General features: G+C 33.4%; 1 long non-coding RNA gene across 1 annotated transcript; it reads left to right on the forward strand.

The window, feature by feature from the left end:
- The first annotated feature begins 278 nt into the window (after window positions 1-278).
- Window positions 279-1,572, forward strand: LOC128033642 (uncharacterized). Its single transcript, XR_008189632.1, has 5 exons — window positions 279-467; window positions 549-749; window positions 830-922; window positions 997-1,098; window positions 1,257-1,572. It is a non-coding gene; the product is annotated as an uncharacterized LOC128033642 (long non-coding RNA).
- Window positions 1,573-6,074: the final 4,502 nt, after the last annotated feature.

Raw genomic sequence — 6,074 nt, forward strand, 5'->3', positions numbered from 1 at the left:
AATGCCTAGAAGAAAAATGTGAGATGTAAGCATTGTTCAAAATGCTCCAAACTCGGCAGAAACAAATAGTGAACAACGGACAGCTATTGGATCTTCGAATGTTCCGAATACACTTGAGGATCCTACAGAAGTTCAAAGTAATTTTACATTTAATTTACATGCGTGTTGACTTATAATTGATTTACTTTTCAAATTCTTATATTATAATATACCATTTTTTAGCTGAAAATGGTGGGACGTGTAGAGGTCGAGGACATACGCTACTTAGAGATTTATACGAGTTAGATCCAGTCGAGCATGTCAAAGTTCGACGAAACAGTTTTGGTCAGCCTGTTGGATCAGAAGCTCGACTTTTAGCAGGATACTTGGGCATTTTAGCACGAAATGCGAATATGTTGCCTATCAACTACGAGTCATGGCATAAAATGCCCGATAGTAACAAAAACCAAGCCCTCGATAATATTAAGGTAACAAAACGTTAATGTCATCTGTAATACTTAGGTTTAAGTTTCATTTATATTTACTTTCGTAACTTGTATTTTTTGTAGGCGAGGTTTGCTTTAGAGGTCTAGGATACTTATGTAAAGAAGGCATTGGGAAAAAGATGGAGAGACCATAAAAGTACTTTAAAGAAAGATTATTATAAGACAAAAAAAACCCTCAAAGAGAAATTGCAAAATGTCCCGCCGGGTATGCTGAGGTACCAATGAGAAGAAGCGGTTAGATTTTGGCAATCGAAGAAAGGCGAGGTATGACGCACTTCCAAACTCTTGTAATTATATTTGTGTATAGTATTTACTATTTACATACTAAAAATTTCATAACGTAGGATCGTGAACGAGTTGGAAAAAGCAGCAGGCAGAAACAGAAATTCACTCACACAACCGGGTCGAAAAGTTTTGCATGTGTAGCTGAGGCGGAGGTATTTTTCATTTTTTAATACTGTCAAATATGTATAACTTTCCATTAAATAATATTTTTACTACTATATTGTAGGAACTGTCATCCGGTCAAAAAGTTGGACGCCTTCAACTTTTTGAAATTACACATAGGAAGAAAGATGGATCTCCTATGACTCCTGAAGCTGCAGAAATTATGGTACGTTTACTTCATATGATTTGACTTGTTTTAGTTATTTTTAGTGTTTATTTTCTAATGGTTTAATTCATTGCTTGTAATGCGACTACTGTTAAGTTATGTTGCATTTGTTTTTTTTAATATATATTGCATTCCTAACTATGTGATTTATTTATTAGGAAAAACTAAAGGATAAAAAGGCGGAGTACGAAGCGCTTGCTTCCAGTGAAAGTTCTGTTCATCTTGAAGACATTGATAACCAAATTATTGCTGAAGTTTTGGGTCCTGAAAGGTATGGTCGGGTTAGATTTCAAGGATCTTTTATTAACCCAACCCAATATTTTGGATCCAGCTCGCGGCAATACATGCCTTCGGCGAGTCAGTCTCAAGCTGAAGTTCAGAGGTTAAAAGACAAGATAGCTCAGATGCAAGCGACCACAATTGAGGTTCAAAAGAAATATGAAGAACTCTAGTTACAACTTAAAGTAGAGGCGGCAGCGAGGGAAGCAGAGCAAAGCAGAAAGTACGACGAACTCCAACAGCAGCTTCAGAATATGATGAAGATGTTTCAGCAATCGTAACATCCGCCGTCATAGTGTATTGTATAAATATTTTTATCATTTTAACTTTTAACATTTTTGTAAAAATAATATGAATTATATTTTATTTATTGATATTAATATTATTTTATTCGTTTAATTTAAAATATTATATAGATTTATTACTTTTGGCTTGTTTAGATTGGGTTGCTTCTGATTTGTTGCTGCAGGATGGCCGAAATATGAAAAATTTAATTTTGCAAAAAACTCAAAATTAGTGGCATTTTTAAGAAAAGCGCCGCTAAAGGTCATCAGACAATAGCGGCGTTTGTGAGGGAAGCGCCGCTAAAGAACATGAACTTTAGCGGCGTTTGTGAGAAAAGCGTCATTAAAGAACATGACCTTTAGCAGCGTTTGTGAAAGAGGTGCCATTAAAGAACATGACCTTTAGCGGCGTTTGTGAGAAATGCGCCGCTAAAGAACATGACCATTAGCGGCGTTTGTGAGAAAAGTGTCACTAAAGAACACATTATTTAGCGGCGTTTATGTCTATAAACACCGTAAACGTTAGCGGCGTTGACAACAGCGACATTTTTTGCCGCGCTTTCAAATACTTTTAGCAGCGCTAAAAAGTGCCGCTAAAGGCCTAAAAAAACGCCGCTAAAAGCCTGTTTTGGTGTAGTGGATATTCCAAATCTTCATATCCACCCTAAGCGAAGATGAATTCAAGCTAAGTTGTTATTTCTTTACTTTTTTAGTTCTCAGCATATCGTAGCCGGATTTAACTAAATAGTTTCCTCGAATATTGTGATGCCATACAAGTTTATCCTCTTCCTCTATCTCACATATAGGTAGTTTCACAATAGCTTGGTTCTCTTGCTCTGAAATCCATTCTTAATTAAAGAAATGTTCCACCTACCCTCACTCTTATTCATAATATTTGCAACCAGCTTTAGCATTGAGGGTTCAACTGTCCCAAAGAAGTTCAGCTTATATCCATCAAGTCCATAAACCCATTTGTCTTCCCAAATATTGATCTTCTCACCACTATTGACTTGCCACAATAACAAATTCTTTAAAAAAATCATTTCCATCCACCAAACTAACCTATGTTCAAGAGGCTTGAGCAGCCTTCCCTACTTCTATAAAAAATATGTGAGGAAAGTAAAGTCCTTTCAGAATACTTGGCCATAGAGCTTCAGGCTCTTGAATTATTCTTCAGCTTTTGTTAGAGAGTAGCGTTAGATTAAAACATTCAAAATACCTTAATCCTAACCCATTTAAGCTTTAGGTCTAGTTAGAATATGCCAAGCCTTCCAATGAATCTTTCTTTCAGTTCCAAGTTGTCCCCACGAGAATCCTACCATGGCTGCACTCATTTATTGATTGAGAAACTTGGGAAATTTAACACAAGTCATTACATTGGCAGGTATAGCAGTTACCACTACCTAAAGCATCATTCTCTGCCTCTTGGTGGATAAGGTTTGTTGTTTCCAACTCTTCATTTGACATCTCATTTTGCCTTTGGTATAACCAAGGGCTGCTATTCGTGAGCTACCCCAAACAGTAGAAATACCAAGATAAATGCTTAGCTTGTCTGAAATTGCAACACTAATAGGATAAGTTGTTTTAGCTTACTAGGAGTGTTTGAGCTAAACACCATAGTGGATTTCTCATAGTTCACTAGCTATCTCGACGCATGAAAATAATCTTGGATCAAGTCAATAAACACCTTGCAATTTGAATAGTTAACTTCCAAAAAGAAGAGGGAGTCATTTGCAAAAAGCAGTTGAGAAATAACATGACTATCTATTAAATTACATTCCATTTAACCTTTTAGATGTTAGAAAAATCGATTAAGAAAACTTGTTTTACAGTTACAACGAAAGTTTTATTTTTTCAATGTCAACCCTTTCGTGATATTTATAGTATTAAACATTAAACCTAAATAATTATTGTGTTTTGTGCAAGGTGAGATAGATTTAATTTATCCTAGCTTTCAACCGAACGACCTTTTCTGCTATCCTCATACCTTGAATCGCCTCGAGTGTAGGCTTGAGCAACACAAACCAAAACATAAAATAAAATGATTTACTTACTTTTAGTAGAAAAATAAGTTCTATCTATAAAATCCGGTAAAGATCATAATTCCCAGAAAATAAAATTTATTCCAAGTAAATAAATTACCAGTACTTTATGGTAGAATAACAATATCTCAATGTTGCATGAATTGTCTCTTTAGGTCAATCGATGCTCTATAAATATAGGGAGAAGTACAAGAATCTTAGTTAAACAAGTCATTGACAAATAATTTTATTTAAATTCTAAACACAATCCCACTCTAAGTGATATAGAGGGGCGACAAACCCCATTATTTTTAATAGGGTTGCCGCCCCTTTTGTTCACACAAGATACAAGTTGGGCCTCTCATGTATTGGGTGCAATTACATGTGCTTTTTGAGATTTTGATGCAACACTTTATAATTTAAACCAATCCAATATTTATTTTCTATTTCCCAAAATAAATATTATTTAATTAATTAAATTAATCTCTCAATTAAATAATTTTCTCAATACAATTCTAATTCCATTAAAGTCATAACAACTTTACCATAATAGAATTTATGAGAAAATATATTCAATTCTTTTATTCAACAAGTTCATAATGACTAATTAATTTAATTCTATTTTCAAATTTCAATTATATAAATGATAATTTGTAAACCTTAAATTCATTCTTTAGTCATTTATGTACTTAGAGAGAATACATATTCACCTTGAATACGATATATTTCTTTTACTTTATCGTTTCCATTCATTTTATTTATTTTGTTCTATATGAAATTCATTTTGGTTTCAATAAGCTAACGGAGGTACTGATTAGGCATATATAATTTGGGATCAAATCATTTATAATTAAGTTTCGACTTTTTGCTTATTAATTATAAACTTATTTTGTAATGAAGCCATTCCACTAAAGTATCGTACTGAGCTCTCTTTTATTGTAAACAATTATGAAAGTTACTTAATAAGTGCTCATCCAATGACCTTGTCTTAAGCGTGTTACCCTCACAGGATATTCTTAGCCTTTTTGGGATAAATTCGTTCTCCCAATATGACCCTATTTTATCACACAGTAACCATTACATTTTTCATCATGAAAAATCAATTACTATTAAATAGTAACCAAATAATTTATCGCAAAGACAAATGACTGATGGTCACGTTTACTTTTTATCTATCATGTAATGCCAATGAGGTGATATCTTTTACTCTTTACTTGGGCTATGAATTCCACTATTGTGAAATGATGCTATATATTGCAGAAATCATATATCCAACGTACTAGCTTTCGGTTCCTTGAACTCAAGCTTTCATTTACTTCAAAATATACGAGTCACACATGCATACTCAATCATCCACTTAGGATTAAGGTATGTCACACTTTAAACATCACAAGTGAATAAAACCACAAACGGATCTAGTATCTATTTTACTTGGTTCCTATACGATCTACTATCAGTACAATCAGTCACATTTATGTCTCTATCTTCTGGGAGTCACCCACTCTGATGCTAAAAACAAAGTATCTCCCTAATTGGACTTGATAGATGACATATTAGTCTTTCAATCGGTTTGATCCTTTCCAATTATACTAAATACATGTTTGGATTATCTATTGATATAAGTTTTATTTTCTTATTACGATTCGACCAAGTAATACCACTTAATACTAGTTAAACGTTAGATAATCTATGAGCCAATATTTATTTTCATTTTTCATTGCAAGCAAAAACCATTAAGGAAAATACACAAAGAATATTAATGTAATCAATGAATACTTTATTAAACTAATTTGTTCAAAAAATACAAGTATACATAGATGAAAATACTACACTAAGGGCATTAATTCCAACAGTCTCCCCTTTACCTTAGCGAGGTAGATGAGTCATGTTTCTTATTCCCATGCCCTTTACATGTTTCTCAAAACTCCTAGCCACCTAAGTCTTGCTAAACAGATCTAGAAGGTTGTCCTCTAATGTGACTTTGACTACATCCTTTATTCTATCCATTGCTGCCTCTCTTTTAATTTAATACTTTCTATCAATATGTTTTGTGCTCTTGTTGTTTCTGGTTTCCTTGGTGTTAGCTATTGATGCATTATTATCACAATATAGTGTGATAGCTTTTTTCATACTAAGAACGACTTCAAAATTCGTAAAGATTTTTTGAAGCCATATTGCTTCTTTTATTACTTTAGAAGCAACCATATATCGACCTCTATAGTATAGTAAATAGTACAACCATGCTTAACACTTCTCCACACTGCGGACCCACCACGTAGGACAAATATATAGCCCAATGTTGATTTCATCAAATCTCAACACGTTTGGAAGTCAGAAATGTTATAACTAATAGGAGTGAGATCTCTTCTAGAATATAAAAGCATATAATCCA

This window comes from Gossypium raimondii, chromosome 10, assembly GCF_025698545.1.
Source record: "Gossypium raimondii isolate GPD5lz chromosome 10, ASM2569854v1, whole genome shotgun sequence".
Classification (NCBI taxonomy): Eukaryota; Viridiplantae; Streptophyta; class Magnoliopsida; order Malvales; family Malvaceae; genus Gossypium; species Gossypium raimondii.